The following is a 19784-nucleotide window of genomic DNA, read 5'->3' on the forward strand; positions in this document are numbered from 1 at the left end:
AGCAATTGCTATTTATTTTTTTATTGCCTAGAACTTCATCATGTTGTACAGGAAACGATAGCGCCACCAGTTTACCTTCCGAATCCCATCTGGATGTTACGACCAGACATCAGTACACGCGTCATTCCACATGTATTTAATGTGACAGGTTTTCAGTACTGTATGTGTTCATTTCTACTTTTTTTAATATTTAAAATTGCTTTTAAATAAACATATTCTCAGTTGATCCCAAACATCCGACATCAAGCCATTTTGTGAGTTGTCCACTCCTCTTCCGATGGGAGAAAGAAGTTTCGCTGGGCTGTGCTTTGGGGGTATAGCTACACATGTCCTCCCCACTGACACATAAAAGCTCACTGCGGATACGCAAAAATGTGCTTCAGTTTCCTGGGCTTACAAACCGTGGGCTTGAGCCTTTAGGTCCCTCCATGCCCACCCCCAGGCCCCAGCCCTGCTCCTAGTTACCTGGCGGGCAGGAGGTGGGTGGGGTGTGCCTGCATGTTGGGAGGGGGACGTGTTGATGCAGCAAAAGCTCTTGGGCCCAACAAGGACCAAAAGCCGAGTGTGCACGTCTCATGTCTGTAGCTGTCACCACTGGTACCCCCGTGCGATGTGCAGACCCAGGTCCAGGCACAGAGCCTACCTCACCTCATCTCCCCACCACCAAGCCGGGGAGAGCCCAAACAGAAGGCCCGAGAAGGTTCATTACTGTGCAGCAGCTGTCTGTTGAGCCAAGGATAAGGTCGGGGCCCAGGTAAGGGGTTCTGGCTCCAAGGCCATGCTCAGGCTTTCTCCCAGACGGGAAGCGGTCTCCATCAGAAAATTCTAGCCAGAAAAACGCAGCAGTGGAGAGCTGACCACGACCACAGCCCCAAAGATTCCCAAGTGTTAGTCTCGGCGTTCCTTTTGCTTTCCTTTCATGAAGGCGGGTCGGGCTTAAGGCCTGTCTGCACACCTCAGCAAGATAAAAACCTGCAGACTGTGCAGCTGGGAAAACGGGCCTTGGCGGGGAAGGTGGTGACTTTTCATCGGGATCCAGCAGGGAGAGGCCGCATCATTACCTGGATAGTTCAGGCCAGAGGGCAGCCAGCTTTCCATCTGAGTTCAAAATGCTGCGGTGACTGCGTTGGTTATGTATCGTTTTAAACCTGGAGCAGCCGCCGTTTGAAGTGAGTGGACTGGCGACCCATCCTGTGCTGTGAGCTCCCGGCGGCCTGTCTCCCTGTGATGCTAGAAGCAGGAAGCCACTCTGATCTCTCTCCCTCGGGTCCTTTGAGCACTGCGTGGTGGATGGGCCTCTGTTTCCAGAACGTGGAGTCAGTGCTCTGGGAGGCAAAATCCTCCTTTGGCTCATCTTCAGATGAGGGATCCGCTTGTAGGGCTGAAGTGACCTGCCCAGAGTCACAGTGACTCGGCAGCAGCGTGAACCTGGCTCTGGCCTCAGTAAGCCCCAGCCTTCCCCGCCTCCCCGTCCCCAGCCCCGCTTTTTCCTCTCCACTGTCCTCCTCCATAGATCTCGAGGCTCCCTCTCCCAGGATGTGGGTGCACCTGGCGGGCAGGTGGGATGGTGATAACGATGGGGTGAGTCAACCCCATGCCATACGTTCTCATGCATCCCCATGGAAATCTGCTTTCCACAAGTCTGCAATATGTAGGTAACTCAGAGCCACAGGGCCGGGCGGATGGGGGCTCCCTGGGGCCTGCACGACAGAAGAGGTGACAGCAGAGAGCTCAGGCAGAGGCTGGTGGGACGAGTGTGTCATCCCTGTGACAGCTGCAGCTGGACCAGCGATGAAGGCACAGGAGGGCCCCCCAGAGTGGTTGTGCACCCCTGTTTCCCAGGAGGCCCCACCCACCCGAAGACAGCAAACCTGCATCGAGGCACCAGGCCAAGTGCCATGTCAGCACAGTCGCCCTCATCCCGGCCGCGCCGTGAAGTGGGACTGTTATTGCCCCATTTCACAGTCTAGGGGACCGGTGCTCAGAAAGGTTAAGATGTAACTTGCCAACAGTCAGTCGAGTCACTGGTGGGGGGCGGGGGGCGGACTTGAACCCTGAGGTCAGGGCCTGTGTAGCTTCCAGCCATGACCTTGGGCTGCCTCTGCTGCTGCCGTGTCCCCTGGCTGCCTTGCTGAAGACAAACTGGGTCCAGACTGATCTTGCATGGACAGGTCAGCCGCAGGGAAGGATAAACTGGAAGTGCCGTCGAGTGTGCAGTTCAGAGACGACCTGTGCCAGAAGGACCCCGTGTGAGTATTTCTTGGACAGCTGCTCTGGAGAGGTGGGACTGGCACACGGTGTCCCGGCACGGGGAGCTGGGACCAAGAAGAAAGTGGTGGGACAGTGAGTGTGTCTGTGAGCACAGCAGCTCCGTGCAAACATTGAAACACTTAAGCTCCTGAAAACAGGAATTAAAGCTCAGATAAACACAGCTGTTTTGCAAAAGTCTTACCACACAGCAAACCCTAGTCAGAGGCTCAGAAGGTTTTAACCTTATGCAAAGCCGCCAGGCCAGAAGCCCTAATTCAGCTTCGCACGTCTTCAGACAGGATTTAAACTTTCACTTTATACGTCTAAGCGGATTTGAGGACGAGAGATGGCAAATGTGTGTCATCGGCATGTGGCCTGAGAATCCAGCAAGGCCTGGTTTTGAGATTCAGGCCAGCATCTCCTGGGGTCTTCAGCATTAAAATTGGATTCTTCGAGGCCGTAGCGCAGCGGAAGCGAATCCAGCTAGGAACCATGAGGTTGTGGGGTCGATCCCTGCCCTCGCTCAGTGGGTTAAGGATCCAGCGTGGCTGTGAGCTGTGGTGTAGGTCACAGACACGACTCAGATCTGGCATTGCTGTGGCTCTGGCGTAGGCCAGTGATTACAGCTCCAATTAGACCCCTAGCCTGGGAACTTCCACATGCCATGGGTGTGGCCCTAAAAAGCAAAAATAAAATAAAATTGGAATCTTGGGCCCTGTCCCTAGACATCTGGAGTCTCAGGAGGGGCCCAGGAATCATTTAGCCAGCTTCCCCGGGTGGTCCCATGTGCGGCCAGGGTGCACAGGTCCCTCAGCTTCCCAGCAAAAACTTTAAGCCTCACCTTTCCCAGTGACAGTGACACATCAGACACGCATCTACTCAATGCTTGACCTCTGTTGGTGACCTCTGTTCCTTGCACAAGTGAGCACGTGAAACCTCCCAGCAAAAGTAAGTAAAAGAGCCCCCACTGTTAAAAATAGGAGAGGGGGGGTTCCCGTTGTGGCTCAGTGGTAACAAACCCAACTAGGAACCATGAGAACGCAGGTTCGATCCCTGGCCTCTCAGTGGGTTAAGGATCTGGCGTTGCCATGAGCTGTGGGGTAGGTCGCAGATGCAGCTTGGATCCCACATTGCTGTGATGTGGTGTAGGCCACCAGCTGTAGCTCCGATTCGACCCCTGTGGGCGCAGCCCTAATAAGCAAAAAAAGAAAAGGGAAAAAAAAGAAAATGCGGGTGGTGGTAGAGGGGCCGAGCCTCCTTTCCAGCTAAAGGGCAAAGCCAGGAGGGAGCCTCTGGTCCACGCTTGCTCTGCCCACTCACACTGCATGTTGCTGACGCCCACCCAGTAAACGAGAGGCTTGACAATGGACCTCTTTCTATGGTGCGTTAAGCTGCAGAACAAAGGTGCCCAAGAATACATTGTCTGAATGTGCAAGCTTAGTTCCTGCTCAGCTGGAACCACTTAGAAAACCCAGACACCAGGACTCCCCTGGCCTGCTCCGCCTACGCTTCCTCTCTCGTTCCCCTTTTATGGCTCTGCCACCCTGAGAAAGCTCTAGAGCTGATGAGCCACAGTGCACCCAGGCTGTCCTGCTTTCCTTTCTAGACAAGGGCCTGTGTCCCCAGTTCCCTCTCCAGCCTGAAGCCAAGGCCAAGTCTGGTCTGTGCCCAAGTGGGAGGGGCTGGGTGGTGCCCAGCTTGAGGAGGCACAGGATGGGAACAGGGTCCAAGTGAAGTTGGCTGACGGTCTGTCTACTACAGCTGGACATGTGCATATACCCCATGACCCAAGACTCCTGGGTGGGAAGAATGTGCTAGCATGTTATAGCAGCGCTGCTTCCAATAGTAAAAACCTGTAAACTACCTGAAAGTCCATCCTAGGAGAATGGTTGTATAAGTGGGGTCACAGTGTACACAGTTAAGAGAAAGAACGCTGTCCAACCACATACAATGACATGTGATACAGATGACCGTCACAAATGACACTGAAGCCAGAAGCTGCCCTCAAAAGAATTCGCCTTTGATTCTACACAGTGTACCAAAATAATCTGGTACTCTGAGGTTACAAATCAGAATCATGGTTACCCAAGTGAGAGGCTGGGGAGGGGGACACTGGGGTGCAGCTACTCTTTTTCCAGGCGCCGGCCATACAGGTTTTTTCAATTTATGAACATTCGTTGAACTGTTCGCTTTTCTGTGTGTGTGTGTTGTCCTCTGTGGAATGCTGGTAAATGTGTGACCAGCCTTCAGAAATAGGTGTGTGGTCAATCCCGTATTTGTAGCACCTGCCGATTCCTGTGGTGTAAACAGTCCTGCCGCAGCTGCTGCCGATGGGAGGTCACTGAAAGCCGAGTTGAGAAAAGAGGCGTCCGATCCATTCCTGCAAGCGGACAGAGCCAGCGCCGATAGACCACTAGGAGGTTATGTTTCAGCAAAAAACTTTTAAAAGTCTGCTAAAATGCAGAGGTGAGATGAGGGCTGGTGAGGGTAAGCCTCTTCCGACCGAGCAACCTGCATGGCCCCAGGCAACCCCTCCCAGGCCTACCCCCCCACCTCCCTATACTCTTCTTTAAAAATGTTATAACAGGAGTTCCTGCCCCGGCACAGCGGGTTAAGGATCCAACATTGCCCCAGCTGTGGTGTAGGTCACAGCCTCGGCTGGGATTCAGTCCCTGGCCCAGGAACGTTCATGTGCCACCAGTGCAGCCAGAGAAGAAAAAGTGTGATAATAGCTGTATTGCAATATAATCCGTATACCATACAATTCATTCATTTAAAGTGGAACATTTCAGTGGTTTTTGGTTTATTCACAGAATTGTGCTGCCATCACCACCACAATCAACGTTAGAAGCTTTTTTCACCCCAGAGAGAAACCCTGTGCCCCGTGGCAGTCAGTCCCATTTTCCTCCAACCCCTGACAACCACTGAGTGACTTCCTGTCTCTGGAGAGATGTGTCTCTTTGGGAAATTACACATAATTGGAATCACATAAAACATGGTGTTCTGTGACTGGCTTCTTTTATTCAGCGTAATATTTTCAGGGTCAATTCATGCTGTAGTATCTCTCAGTGTATCATTTGTTATTGGCAAGTAATATTCCACTGTATGGATAGGCATCATTTTGTTTATCTATTAATGGATGGTTGGGTTGTTCCCCCTATTTTGACTATTAGGAATAACGCTGCTATGAATATCCACGTGCAAGTTTTGTGTGGACCCTTGTTTTCATTTCTCTTGTGTATATACCAGGGACTGAATTGCTGGGTCACAAGGTAACGCTGTAACCATGTGAGGCACTGCCAGATGGTTTTCCAAAGCAGCTGCACCATTTGACATTCCCACCAGCAGGGTGTGAAGGTGCCAGTTTCTCCACATCCTTGGCCCTTGTTATTATCCATCTTTTTTATTACAGCCAGCCAAGTGGGTGTGGAGTGGTATCTCATTGTGGTTTTGATTTGTGTTTCCCTGATGACTAATGATGTTGAGCATCTATTCATGTGCTGACTGGCCAGTTGTATAAGCCTCATTGGAGAAATGGCCATTTGGAAGCTTGGCCCATTTTGTGTTTGGATCCGGTGTCTTTTTGTTGTTGAGTTGTAAGCGTTCTTCACATATTCTAGATGCAAGTGTCTTCTCAGATGTGGGATTTGCAAGAAGTTTCTCTCACTTGTTATCTTTTCCTTCTACTCTTCTGAACATGACTATTGTGCTAAAGAAGATGGAACTTAGGAGTTCCCGTTGTGACTCAGCAGATTCTCAACCCAACTAGTATCCATGAGGATGTGGGTGCGATCCCTGGCCTTGCTCAGTGAGTTAAGGATCCGGTGTTGCCGTGAGCTGTGGTGTAGGTCACAGATGAGGCTCAGATCTGGTGTGGTTGCGGCTGTGGCTTCGGCATAGGCCAGCAGCTGCAGCTCTGATACCACCCCTAACCTGGGAATTTCCATATGCTGTGGGTGCAGCCCTAAAAAAGCAAAAAAGAAAAAGAAGAAAGAAACTTGGAGTTCCTGCTGCAGTGAAGGGGGTTAAGGATGGGGTTTTGCTGCACCTGTGGTGTAGGTCACAGTCTCAGCTGGGATTCGATTCCCGGACCAAGAATTTCCATATGCCTTGGGTATGGCCAAAAAAAAAAAAAAAAAAAAAAAGATGGTATTTTCAGGAATCACAAACCCAAAGACTTCAAAAGCCGGGCAAATCACCTAAATGTGTCAGGTGGCCTTGGGCTTTTCTCCAGTAGAGTAATACTGCTGTTCAGGCTAAACTAAGCGTCTCCAAATTCTGGATTCTTGGGCCCTGGGTCAGATGCTGCAGCCCCCCCATAGCTGAGTGAACGTGGGCAAGTGAACCGGCCCCTCTGAACCCTGGGCTTCCTTGTCCCTGAACTGAACTGTTGGATGCCACCACCGCGTCCCCAAGATGGACAGAGAACTGGCAACATTTTAGAATAAGCCCTCCTGTATAATTTTTAACTAGGTGCACATCCTACTTTGATAAATATTTTTACCTTATGTATGTATTTTTTTGGCTGCGCCCAAGGCCACTGCCATGACAGGGATTGAACCTACGCCACAGCAGCCACTGCAGTGACACCAGACCCTTAACCCTTAACCCACTGAGCCACCGATAAATATTGTTTAAAATCTCAGACCTGTATCTACTCTGGTATCAATTAGGGGCTCCGTAAATGGTAACCCCACCCCAGCCACCCTGCTGTTTCTTCCCAAGAGCCCCACATGGCTCTTCCAACCATCCAGCTCCTGAGCCGTCTTGATTGTTCTGTAGCTGCTTTCAGCACCTGCTGCCTCTTAGTGCAGTGCGGGGGGATGGGGCCTGGGGGACACCAAAGGGCTAAGGGTCACTGCTTTTGCTTTTATTCTTGTTAAGTCAGAGACAGGCGTTTCTCAACTTCTTGGGCCAGTAAGAACGTTGCCAATGATTGAAACCAAAAGAAAGTGTCATTCTGCTCTCCCCTGGAGAGGAAATAGACTTTTGGCTGCATAGACGTTTCTCAGTTTCCCCCACAGCAGCGGTCACCCCACCCCCAGAGCGGAGCCTGGCTGGACCTTTGTCTGGAGCCTGGGGCCTGGTCTGCTGGTCATCCGATCACCTCCCTGAGGCCACCGCAGCCCCCTTGCTGCAGAAGTCGTCCTGCAGAGGGGCCGAGGGTGAGGGGAGATCTGGTGGTTCTAAAGCCGGACTTCCTTTATCAGGTGCACTCAGGGGTCATAAACACACAGCCAAAAGTTGAACCATGAGTTTAAAAATGAAACTTGGGAGTTCCTCTTCTCTGTCCCTCTGGTAAAGTCTCTCCCTCCATGAGTCAGGCTGGTGCTGATAACCTGATAACACGCGCCTTCTGCTTGGAGAACCTTCCCCGACAGGATTCTTGTGGCTCCGACACACCCAGCTCCCCGGCCCTGGGCCCCTCCGGATGCCTGTGGGCCAGGAGGCCCTGGGGACAAGCGTGGAGCAGCCCCAGGCGCCCTCCTTACTGCCAACATGCCCACTTCTCTCCAGCCAATCTCTGTGTCCGCCTGTCTTTCCTTCTACTTAACCTGTGGGTCTCAAACTTGAGTATTAAAAATGTAGGCGTTCCCGTCGTGGCGCAGTGGTCAACGAATCCAGCTAGGAACCATGATGCTGCAGGTTCGATCCCCGGCCTTGCTCAGTGGGTTAAGGGTCCAGCGTTGCCGCGAGCTGTGGTGTAGGTCACAGATGCGGCTTGGGTCTCATGTTGCTGTGGCTCTGGCATAGGCCAGTGGGTACAGCTCCTATTGGACCCCTAGCCTGGGAACCTCCATATGCCACAGGATGGGCCCTAGAAAAGGCAAAAAGACAAAAAATAAATAAATAAAAATAAAAATGCAAACCCCAGAGTCCCCGCTGTGGCTCAATGGGTTAGGAATCCGACTAATATCCATGAGGATACCGGTTCGATCCCTGGCCTTGCTCAGTGGGTCAGCGATCCGGTGTTGCTCTGGCTGTGGTGTAGGCCAGCAGCTGCAGCTCCACTTCGATCCCTAGCCTGGGAACGTCCATATGCCGCAGGTGTAGCCCTAAAAAGTTTTTTAAAAGATGCAAACCCCGCACCCCAGCCTCTGTGATTGTAAGTCAGCTGGTTGGGTGGAGTGGGCGGGGCCCAGGTTTTTCACTTTTTGCAGACCTACCTGGGTGACTCTGACGTGGGTGGTCATGGACTGTCCTTTGAAAAATAACATTCACATATTTTGACCTTTTTTTTAATTTTTTTTTTTTTTTTTTTTTTGGCTTTTTAGGGCCACACTCATGGCATGTGGAAGTTCCCAGGCTAGGGGTCAAATCAGAGCTACAGCTGCTGGCTTACACCTCAGCCACAGCAATGTGGCATCCGAGGCGCATCTGCGACCTACACCACAGCTCACAGCAATGCCAGATCCTTAACCCACTGAACGAGGCCAGGGATCGAACCTGCAACCTCATGGATGCTAGTCAGGTTTTTAACTCACTGAGCTACAACAAAAAGTCCACTGTGCACTTTTATATATACATAATGTATGTATTACGTGTCATATGCGTAGTAAACTGGTGGTAGCAGATCTCAGCATGACCGCCTCAGAATCAGGTAGTAGAGCATTTAATCAGTTTGAAGCTACACATTAACTACTTCCTGGCCATTCCAGCCCTGGTGTGAGACTTTCCTACCTGTGCACAAGCAGACACAGAGAAGATACCTGCAAAACCGCTGTTAAAAAGGGCAAAATATTGGGCATAATGCCAGTGCCATCCCCAGAAGAATGAACACAACAACCGTGCTAAATTTATCCCATGGATCACCCCACAATGTGGATTAATCGTTGGAAGGAATTTGCCGATTTTTCAGGTCCATACTAGATACTATTCTTTTTTTTGTCTTCTTAGGGCTGCACCTGCCGCATATGGAGGTTCCCTGGCTAGGGGTCCAATCGGAGCTGTTGCTGCTGGTCTATGCCAGAGCCACAGCAACGCCAGATCCGAGCCATGTCTGCGACCTACACCACAGCTCATGGCAACGCTGGACCCTTAACCCACTGAACGAGGCCAGGGATTGAACCCATAACCTCATGGCTCCTAGTCAGATTCGTTTCCACTGCACCATGACGGAAACTCCTAGATACTGTTCTTATACCTAAAAAGTGATCCCTGCTCTCGTGGGGCTCACACGCTTCTGGGGAAAGGTAGGGAAGAGAGTGTGAGATGGGACTCCAGGGTGTTTCACATGGTGACAGCGAGCTCGTGATTCCCTGAATGAAAAGACACGAGCTACATGTGGCAGCACGAATACATAGTGAGCAAAAAAGAACGTCGCCCAAGGGTTCACACAAAATGAAACCATTTATGTGAAGTTAAAGGTAATCTACAAAATTCCACCTGTTTCTGGATCCATGGGGATGATTTACTCAGGAAGGGGGTGGTGGGGAGCCATGGACCAGGGAGCTGGCACAGGTCCCCCTCCCCCATCACCCTTCCCAAAGAAAAGGGAAGAAGGAAAGAGAAGATCTGATGCAAACATGGCAGATGTCAAGACACGGCAGAGGACGTGGCGCAGGTGGAACGGGAAGGAAGGCTGTGTTGCAGCGAGCGGAGCGCTGGAGGCAAGGAAAGGGCTTGCCTCGGGGGGAGAGCCACCGAAACAGTTGCTTATTCTCTGTCACGGAGCTGACACTGTCACAGCCTTAAAGAAATGGAAAACTAAATTGCTTTCTCTTTTTTTTGTTTGTTTTTTTTGTTTTGCTTTTTTATGGAGGTTGCCGTGGCATATGGAAGTTCCCAGGCTAGGGGTCAAATCGGAGCTACAGCTGCTGGCCTACGCTACAGCCACAGCAGCACCAGACCCGAGCCACATCTGCAACTTACACCACAGCTCATGGCAACACCGGATCCTTAACCCACTGAGCGAGGCCAGGGATTGAACCCGCAACCTCGTGGTTCCTAGTCAGATTCGTTTCTTCTGCACCACGACAGGAACTCCCAAATTTCTTTTCTTTCCAGGCCCACGCTGTTGTCAGGATGGCACCCTCCCTGGCCTTGGCCACACCATGCTCAGCCTCATCCCCGATTCATGTGTTCATTTTTGCCTCTTGTGGTCCCTCCTGCTTGGGCAGTTCCAGCCAGAGGTTGGTGAGGAAGCACTTGGGATTCTCCCATCAAAGACAGCTCTGCCACCTCGAGGGCAAATGCCAACAGCCCTAGGCTGAGGAAGATCCTCGGCTCTCTGAGTTCTGGGAAATTCTCACCGAGTGCTCTGGACGTTCAGGGTGTCACAGGGACTAAGACAGACAAGATCCCCATTTTCCTGAAGCTTCCATGCAGTGGAGGCCACAGAAGATAAAGCCATAAATACTGCCCGCTGATAAGTGTCCTGGAGAATATGCAACAAGATCTTTCAAGAGTGACTACAGCTACTTGGTAATCCCAGGGTAATTTAAACCCTTCTCTTTTTTCATCAACAAGGAACATTTTATTTTTTTGGCCATGCCTACAGCTTGTGGAAGTTCCCTGGTCAAGGATTGAACCCGAGCCATAGCAGTGACCTGAGCCAATGCAGTGACAACGCCAGATCCTTAACCCACTGAGCCACACCAGAACTCCCCAACAAGGTTTAAAATGAACTTATGTCAAGCCAAAAAAAAAAAAAATGTTTAGGCTTAGGATTGTTTTTCACCAAAGGAAAGGGAACTCAGGTTAAAACGGTGTCATTTTTCCAACTGTGAGTTATTGGAAAGAATCACTTTGCTTTCTTGTCCTTCTGAGGTACCTCCTGTGTGCCAAGAATGTGACTTTTATGAGCTGTATTTCTCTGATAATGTCTATTTCCCTATTCTTGCCATGAACAGTTAGCAACAATTATTGCAGGAAGAAAGCAGTTCTTTCTCAAACCAATCAGCTGGCATATCCAAGGATCCACCTTTTTAAACAAAAATATCGAGGGAGACTATGATGATTATAGGAATTTATCTCACTCTTTTATTATTACTTTTTATGGAAGTATAGTTGATTTCCAATGTTGTATTTCAGGTGTACAGCAATGATTCAAGTTTTATATTCTTCAGATTCTTTTCCATCATAGGTTATTACAAGATATTAAGTGTAGTTCCCTGTGCTATACAGTAGGTCCTTGTCTATCTATTTTACATATAGTGGTGTGTATCTGCTAATCCCAACCTCTTAATTTACCCCTCCCCCTTCCCTCCAGTAACCATAACTTTATTCTCTGTGTCTGTGAGTCTATTTCTATTCTGTAAATAAGTTCATTTGTATCATTTTTTTCAGATTCCGCATGTAAGTAATAGCATATGGTATTTGTCTTTCTCTGTCTTACTTCACTTAGTATGATAATCAGGTGCATCCATGTTGCTGTAAATGGCATTATTTCATTATTTTTTATGGCTGAGTAATATTCCACACACACACACACACACACCTTTTTTGTTTTGTTTTGTTTAAACTACTGCCTTTATTTTTATTTATTTATTTATTTTTTTAGTCTTTTTGCCATTTCTTGAGCCACTCCCGTGGCATATGGAGGTTCCCAGGCTAGGGGTTGAATCAGAGCTGTAGCCACCAGCCTACACCAGAGCCACAGCAACGCAGGATCCGAGCCACGTCTGCAGCCTACACCACAGCTCACGGCAATGCCGGCCGGATCGTTAACCCACTGAGCAAGGGCAGGGATCGAACCCGCAACCTCATGGTTCCTAGTCGGATTCGTTGACCACTGCGCCACGACGGGAACGCCCTGTTTTGCTTTTTTGCTGTGCCTGTGGCATGTGGAATTTCCTGGGCCAGGGATCAAACCCGTGCCACAGAAGCAACCTAGGCCACTGCAGTGACAGCACCAGATCCTTAGCCAGGTGTAGACCACATCTTCTTTATCCATTCGTCTTGCGATAAACATTTAGGTTGCTTCCATATCTTAGTTATTGTGAACTCACCCCTTCTTTCTTTTCTTTCGTTTTTTTTTTTTTTTTTTTTTTTTAATTTTATGTCTTCATATGAAGCACATGGAAGCTCCCAGGCCAGGGATTCAGGGATTGAATCCAAGCCGCAGTTGCTATCTACACTGCAGCTATAGCAACACCAGCTCCTTAACCCACTGTGCCAGGCTGAGATCAAACCTGAGCCTCCACAGTAACCCAAGCTGCTGCAGTCGCCTTCTTTTTTTTGCTTTTTAGGGCCGCACTTTCGGCATATGGAGGTTCCCAGGCTAGGGGTCTAATCAGAGCTACAGCTGCCGGCCTACACCAGAGCCACATCAACGCAGGGTCTGAGCCGCGTGTGTGACCTACACCACAGCTCATGGCAATGCCAGATCCTTAACCCACTGAGCAAGGCCAGGGATCGAACCCGCAACCTCATGGTTCCTAGTCAGATTCGTTCCCGCTCCGCCACAATGGAAACTCCTCCAGTTGGCTTCTTAACCCACTACACCACAGTGGGAACTCCTCCTTTTAAGGATAAAAGGCAGGGGAGAATCATTGGTTCTTCTTTCTAGAAATATCTTGCAAACACTGTTCTGTGACGACCGTGATATTTGGAGCTGGGATGCAGATGTGGGAGGTACCTTCCTGCATTCTGAGTCTCCTGACCTCCCAGGGAGCCCTAACACAGAAAGTGATAAATGCTGCAGAGAGCTTTGCTGTAGGAATTCAGGGCAGAATAGAACCCTTGTGGCAGGGACAGTCAGGCCTGCCCAGAGGAGCTGGCGGCAGTGGGGCTGAGCTTTGAAGGATAGAAAGGCCCTTCAGTGAGGCCCAGAAGCAGGAACACAACCCTCTTTATCTTTGCTCAGGAATCACCGGCCTCGCTGCCTCTTGTCCAGTGTCTGAAACAGTATTTTTTTCCTTTTCCTTTTAGTTAAAGCTGGAGAGGAGTTCCCGTGTGGCTCGGCAGGTTAAGGACCGGGTGGGGTCACTGCTGTGGTGAGGGTCACTGCTGTGGTGTGTGTTCGATCCCTGGCCCTGGAACTTCCGTATGCTGTGGATGCAGCCAAAATGTAAAAAGCTGGAGAATAAATCGAGCCCTTGTTACCCCATCTCGGCTAGAAGTCCTCCCAACCTGTTTTACTGGCAAAACCTCTTCCCATGGCTGATCCCTATGGTCCGTTCAATGGGGCTGCCCTGTGACTCTCTCGGCTCCTAGCTGTCTGGGGGCACATTTGAATTCTCGAGTCGGCCCTCGTCATGGAGCCGGCCACAGGCAGAGGGGCTGGAGACCAGGTTCAGGCCCAGCTTCTGGTGTAAATGAGGACGTCGGGCCCTTTACCTTGACCCTCAGGCCACCGTTTCCTTTTCTGATGATGGCAGTGGCCTCATCTCGGGCACCGGGGTTTAAGGGTGAAAGAGAATGTGGGTCAAATCCCTCCGTAAACTTTACCCACTGAGCGAGGCCAGGGATCGAACCCTCATCCTCATCCTCATCCTCATGGGTGCTCATCAGGTTCATTAACTGCTGGGCCACGACGGGAACTCCTAAAACCTTTCACCATTAAAGCAAATCAAGCCAGACTCTAAATAGCCAGAAAGCTTCTAACTAGAGCCCTCAATTGACTGTGTACCTGTGCGCGTGTCTACCTGTGCCTTCTTTGGGGCCCAGACATCTCCCAGGAAAAAGAGGTAAATGGCTGTATAAACTTATTTTAAGAGTTCTTTCCTTTTTCTTTCAGCACAGCTTGAGGGCTTATGCTTGAGGCTGTTTCCACCAGTAATCCGGTAACATTGGTTTTAGTTCATTCATTCATTTGTTCTCCATTCATTCATTCATATCCATTCAGCTCAGTCATTTATTTAGCCCATTGTTTCAGCTCACTTATTTATACAGTTCCAGGCACTCTGCTGGGTACACAGAAACATAAAATTAATGACTTGAAGGCAGCATTGAATTGTGGTTAAGAGAATGGATGCAGGCGTCCGTTCTTACTGTGCAGTCCTGGGTGAGTCATTTAGACTTCCAAGCCCCAGATTCTTCACTTGAAGAATGGAGATGATATTAGTACCTGCTGCCAAGTGAAATGACACCTGTCAAGCACTGAGCTGGGTGCGTGGCATGAGGTGAACACCGTGGATATTTCCTGTTGACACTCAACCTGGGCATGGCCCCCAGATGGGACCCGCCGGGCTCCACACAGCCACCTTGCTACCACCCAGATCCCGGGACTCTCTAGATTAACTTCGAGTGTCCAGCTTTTCCTGCCCCCGGGGCCCTGCTGGTGTGGCTGCTCTGGGCTGGGCACTCCCTCGGCCTTTGCTGGATCTGGGCATTTCGCTCAGCTTCACCAGCCTTTGACCTCCACCATCCTGGCCATCACAGTCTCGATGTGCCCACCCCAGAGCAGGCAGCTGCCCGGCTGCTTAGAAGCCGCCTGCTACGGCGAATATTGGGGAAAGGAACGGCAAGCCTTATTCTAGATCCCGGTGTTCCTTAAACTTCAGTGTGCCTCCGACCCACTCGGCAATGACCATGAGAATGCAGGTTTCTGGCCCCACCCAGACCTATTGAACAGAATACATGGGAGGGAATGAAGCCTGGGACTCTGCACTTCTTTTTTTTTTTTTTTTTTTTTTTTTTTTTGTGGTCGTGGCATGCGAAAGTTCCGGGGCCAGGGACTAAACCCATGCCACAGCAGCGACCCGAGCCACAGCGATGGCAACAACAGATCCTTAACCTGCTGAGCCACCTCGGAACTCCTGGGACTCTGTAGTTTTAAGAAGAACCCCAAGGGATCCTGATGATGATGGCTCTGGGACCACGCTTTGGGAGAACTTTCTCATCAGCAGATGGAATGCTAACGAAACTCCAGATTGTTATAAGCACTAAGTGCAATTATTTCCACACCAAAAAATTGTCAAAAAACATAGGCTTGGAAGTCTGGAGAGCTGGCCTGAGCCCTAACTGTATCTCCTCCAACTTGGTGTGTGACCTTCAGCAAGTCATGCGACTTTTCTGTGACTCAGTTTCCTCACCTGAAGGAGGTGGGAACAGGACTGCCTTATCTTCGTCACGAGTGACATCCTGCCCATGAGGCCATGGCTATGGAAATCCTTGGAAATGTGAGACGTGCTGAACTTGGGGAACCCAGGCCATGGAAAATGAAATGAGAGCAGCAAGGCACGAGCACCAGTCCAGAGGCAACCAGGGCCAGCATGGTGGGGAGGCAAGGAGGCCTAGAGGGGGCACAGGCCTCTCTCAGTGGGTTGGGGATCTGACATCGTCATGAGCTGTGGTGTAGGTCACAGATGCGGCTTAGATCTGCTGTGGCTGTGGCTGTGGCGTAGGCCGGCAGGTGCAGCTCCAATTTGACCCCTAGTCTGGAAATTTCCATGTGCTAGGTGTGGACCCAAAAAGACAAAAAAAAAAAAAAAAAAAAAAAAAGCAAAAACCTGTCACTGAAAGTGAAGCAAAACCCCAAGTTACAGAGTTACATATATACATTTATGTAAGTTTAAAAACCTGTAAACAGTATTTCATGTCTCTCTTTTTTGGGGGGGCACCCCGTGGCATATGGAGTTTCTGGGTCAGGGATCAAATCTGAGGCACAGTTGTGACCTTTGCTGCAGAGGCAGCAACGCCCGATGCGTAACCCACTGTGCCGGGGTGGGGATCAAACCTGCGTCCCAGCGTTCAGAGACTAATCACTGCCAATCACGTTGCCCCACAGCAGGAACTCCTCATGTCTATTTTATAGATGCATCGTATGTTGACGTGGTAAAGTGTAGATATATTTAGTATATATCTAATATATGTCACTTTTAACGTGCCAGACACTATCCTGGGTGTTTTGAAACCAGTGGTTCATTCATTTAACCCTCCAAACAGCACGCTGAGGTGACACCACGCATATTTCCAGTTTGCAGATGAGGACCCTTCAGCCCCAGAGAGGGTGATTAATGGGACAAAGTCACCAGCTAGTAGGTGGCACAATCAATATTCCCACTGAGTTTTTCTGGCTTCAGGATCCATGTTTCTAAGCAGGATTCTGACTCCTGGTGAGAAAGGAAAAAGACTAAACTTAGGACATAAGTCACCCCTGGAGAAAGGCAAGAAGTGGAACAGGGGAGGGTGTATCAGGAGTTCTGATTCTATCTGTTAGGTTTGAGGTAGTTTTTTTTTTTTTTTCCGAGAATCTGAGCAAATATGACTGTGTTCGTTTCCTGGGGCTGACATAACAAAGTACCATAGCCTGGGTGGCTTAAACAACAGAAGGTTATTTTCTCACAGGCCTAGAGACTGGAAAGGCAAGGTCAAGGTGCTGACAGGGTTGGTTTCAGCGGAAGTCTCTCTGCTTGGTTGGTAGAGGGCTGCCTCCCCTCTGGACGCGTCTATGTCCCAATTTCCTCTGAAAAGGATGCCAGTCTCAGGGGATTAGGGTCCTGCCTCGTTTTAATTGTTTTTATCTTTTTAGAGTCACACCTGCGGCATATGGAAGTTCCCAGGCTAGGGGTCGAATGGGAGGTGCAGCTGCAGCCTACACCACAGCCAAGGCAAGGCTGGATCCTTAATCCACTGAGTGAGGCCAGGGATCGAAACTATATCCTCAGGGACGTTATGTTGGGTTCGTAACCCGCTGAGCCACAATGGGAACTTCCGTTTTATCTTTATTACCTCTTTACAGGACTGGTTGCCCTATCCAGTCACATTCTGAGGTGCTGGGGGGTTAGGACATAGGAACTGGGGGGGGGGGCATCATTGGGCCATAGCAATGGCCAAGTGAAAAGATAAGACAGCGCTAAGGGTGGGTACATGGGTGCTTGTTATATTACTCTCTACACTGCTTTGTGTGCCTAAAACGGTGTGTCATCTAAAAAGTCAGTGTTGAGAACAGTTCTGTGTTCACAGAAACGATGAAGCCACACTGGGTGGGAAGGTGCAGGGATCCGAGAGGAGAAGGGGCACCAGCAGCCTCTTTGCAACCCAGATGTGGCACATTAAAAACACCTGAAGAGGAGTTCCCATTGTGGCTTAGTGGGTTAAGGACCTGATGTTGTCTCAGTGAGGAGGCGGGTTTGATCTGGCCTCTCTTGGTGGGTTAAGGATCCGGTGTGGCTGTGGCTGTGGGGTAGGCTGGCAGCTAGAGCTCTGATTCAACCACTAGCACAGGAACGTCCATATGCCGCAGGTGTGGCCACAAAAAGACTAAAAAAAAAAAAAAAAAAAGAGCATCTGAAGACCTTTGAGAACAAAGTCTGAGCCCCACCCAAGGGGCTAACCCTAACCCTAACCCAAGGTCAATTCCATCAGAACTTGGGGTCTGGGGCTCAGCTTTTGGAGGGTAAACAACTCCCCCAGGTGATTCTAATGCACACCAGAGCTGAGAACCACTGCTCTAAGCCCAGGGTGCTTAGCTGTTCTGGAACCACCTGGATGAGCCCTGGAGGGCTTGTGAAACCCCAGGGTGCCGGGCCCCACCCCTAGGTGCCTGAGTGGGTAGCTCAGGGATGGAGTGGGGACTTTTCCTAATCAGTTCTCAGGTGATGCGGGCACTGTTGATCCCAGGACGAGGCTTTGTGATTGCTGCTCTGAGCGCTTGCCCACTGCAGACCGACGCCCGCTCTTTGATGAGCACAGGGCTTCATAAAGATTGGAAAGTGAGTGTCCAAGGATGGGGGACATGCTTTCCTCGCCACAGTCCCCACCATGCCCTATTGCTCACGGGCAGGTGCCAGTGGCTGGACTTGGCAGGTAAGGTATCGGTATCTCTTCCTTTCTCAGCCACCCATTCCTTATTCAGTGAATCTCTCTCCAGCACCCATCACGTTCTGGGTACTGTCCTAAGGGCTGGGACCTCAGCCCTGGATGAGACACAGTGTCTGCCCTGGAGGACACGGTACAGAAAGGGAAATAGTACTTTCCCACACGCTCCTTCTTTTCTCTGGTGTGGGTTTCAGGCCATCAGTGGCCTCCTGGTCTGTGGTGAAAGGAACATCCTCACATAGAAGTGAATGAAGAAGTGGATTCAAGGGAGCTGCCATTGTGGCTAAGTGGCAACAGACCCAACTAGTATCCATTTGGACATGGGTTCAATCCCTGACCTCGCTCAGTGGGTTAAAGGATCTGGCGTGGCTGTGGCTGTGGTGTAGGCTGGCAGCTATAGCTCTGATTCAACTCTTAGCCTGGGAAATTCCATATGCCATGGATGTGGCCCTAAAAAGCAATAAATAAATAAATAAATAAAAAGACTGAGAGATAGTACATCAAAATGTTAAGAAAGAATATTTGACCCTGGAAAGGGCACTACGGGTGAGTTTTGCTTTCTTATACTTTTCGCTCTTGATTTTTCTATAAAGAACATGTGTTACTTTTCATATGTGAAAAATAACTCACAGAGTTCCCTGGTGGCCTAGCAGTTAGGGATCCTGCATTGTCACTGCTGTGGCCTGGGTTTGGTCCCTGGCCTGGGAACTTGCACAAGCTGCGGCATGGCCGCCCCCCAAAAAACTCGTATAAACCTCTCTTCCCTGTGTGTGTATGCACGTGGGTGTGTGGGCGTGTGTGTCTGTATGTGTGCATGAGCGTGTGCCGGTGAACACACCTATGCTTGTGGACCAGAGTAGAGATGTGTTAAAGCTTAAAGAAACGACTTATATTAAACTGAGGGTGGTTTTATTTCAATGTGATCAGAGGGGGCCCATTTGACGTCCCACAGAACATGTCACTGATACCAGATCACACCTCCTCGTAACTTTTTCTGCACAATGAAAGTTGACCCATTTACACAGCAATTCCCCCGTCAGTAACTGTTTAACAGCCCTGGCCCTGAAACAACTCCCCCCGCTGCCCAACTTCTGTCCAGGATTTGGGCTTTTAGGAGAATGACAAGGGCCGGCTCCCCCTCCACCCGCCGCCACCGCATGATCCCAGGGAGTCTGCAGGATTTTCACTGGGCTCTCTTGCGCTTAGTGGTAATTGTCACTTTCCAACAGGCCAGTGACAAGTCAGGCGTGTCCGGTGATTCCTGGGAGGGGTGGAGAGGGCTCAGGGCAAGCTGTGCCTGCTTCAGGGGCATTGATGCTGCCTGCCATGCGCTGTGTGCCAGCACAGGCAAAATCTCTCCTGCAGATGTGCTTTAGTTTGGGCAGTTCCAAGACTCTATAGAGTCTGGGGGGGGGGGACTTCCTACAGCGCCCCCGAGATCTTCTTTGGTTGCTTTTCTCCACGCTCTGGAAGATGCCATGTTTCACACAGGCAGAGCCACAGCTGCCACTTAGCGGGTATCTTCCAGGTGAAATTGTACCTGTGCTCCGCCCTCAGTCTCCACAACAGCCCCGCGGCGTGGATGTATCACCCCATTTTATGGGACAAGGAAACGCGAGAGGCTGACTACGTTCCCGAGGGCCTGTGGCTGATGAGAACTAAAATCAGGGTTCAAATTCGGATCTCTCCACCTCCACCCTGAACTTTGTCATGATGCCATGCTCTTTTCTCAGAAACACAAATTAAGGTTTAACAAAAATATCAGTACTCCGCCACATTATTCCATACTCGTTCCTTTGACTTTCAATTGTTAAAGCATCCCTTACGTA

The sequence above is a fragment of the Sus scrofa genome, chromosome 4 (genome assembly GCF_054392235.1).
Source record: "Sus scrofa isolate SSC_HxYL_T2T_F1_AM1 chromosome 4, Sscrofa_HxYL_maternal_Yorkshire_Landrace_v2.0, whole genome shotgun sequence".
NCBI lineage: Eukaryota > Metazoa > Chordata > Mammalia > Artiodactyla > Suidae > Sus > Sus scrofa.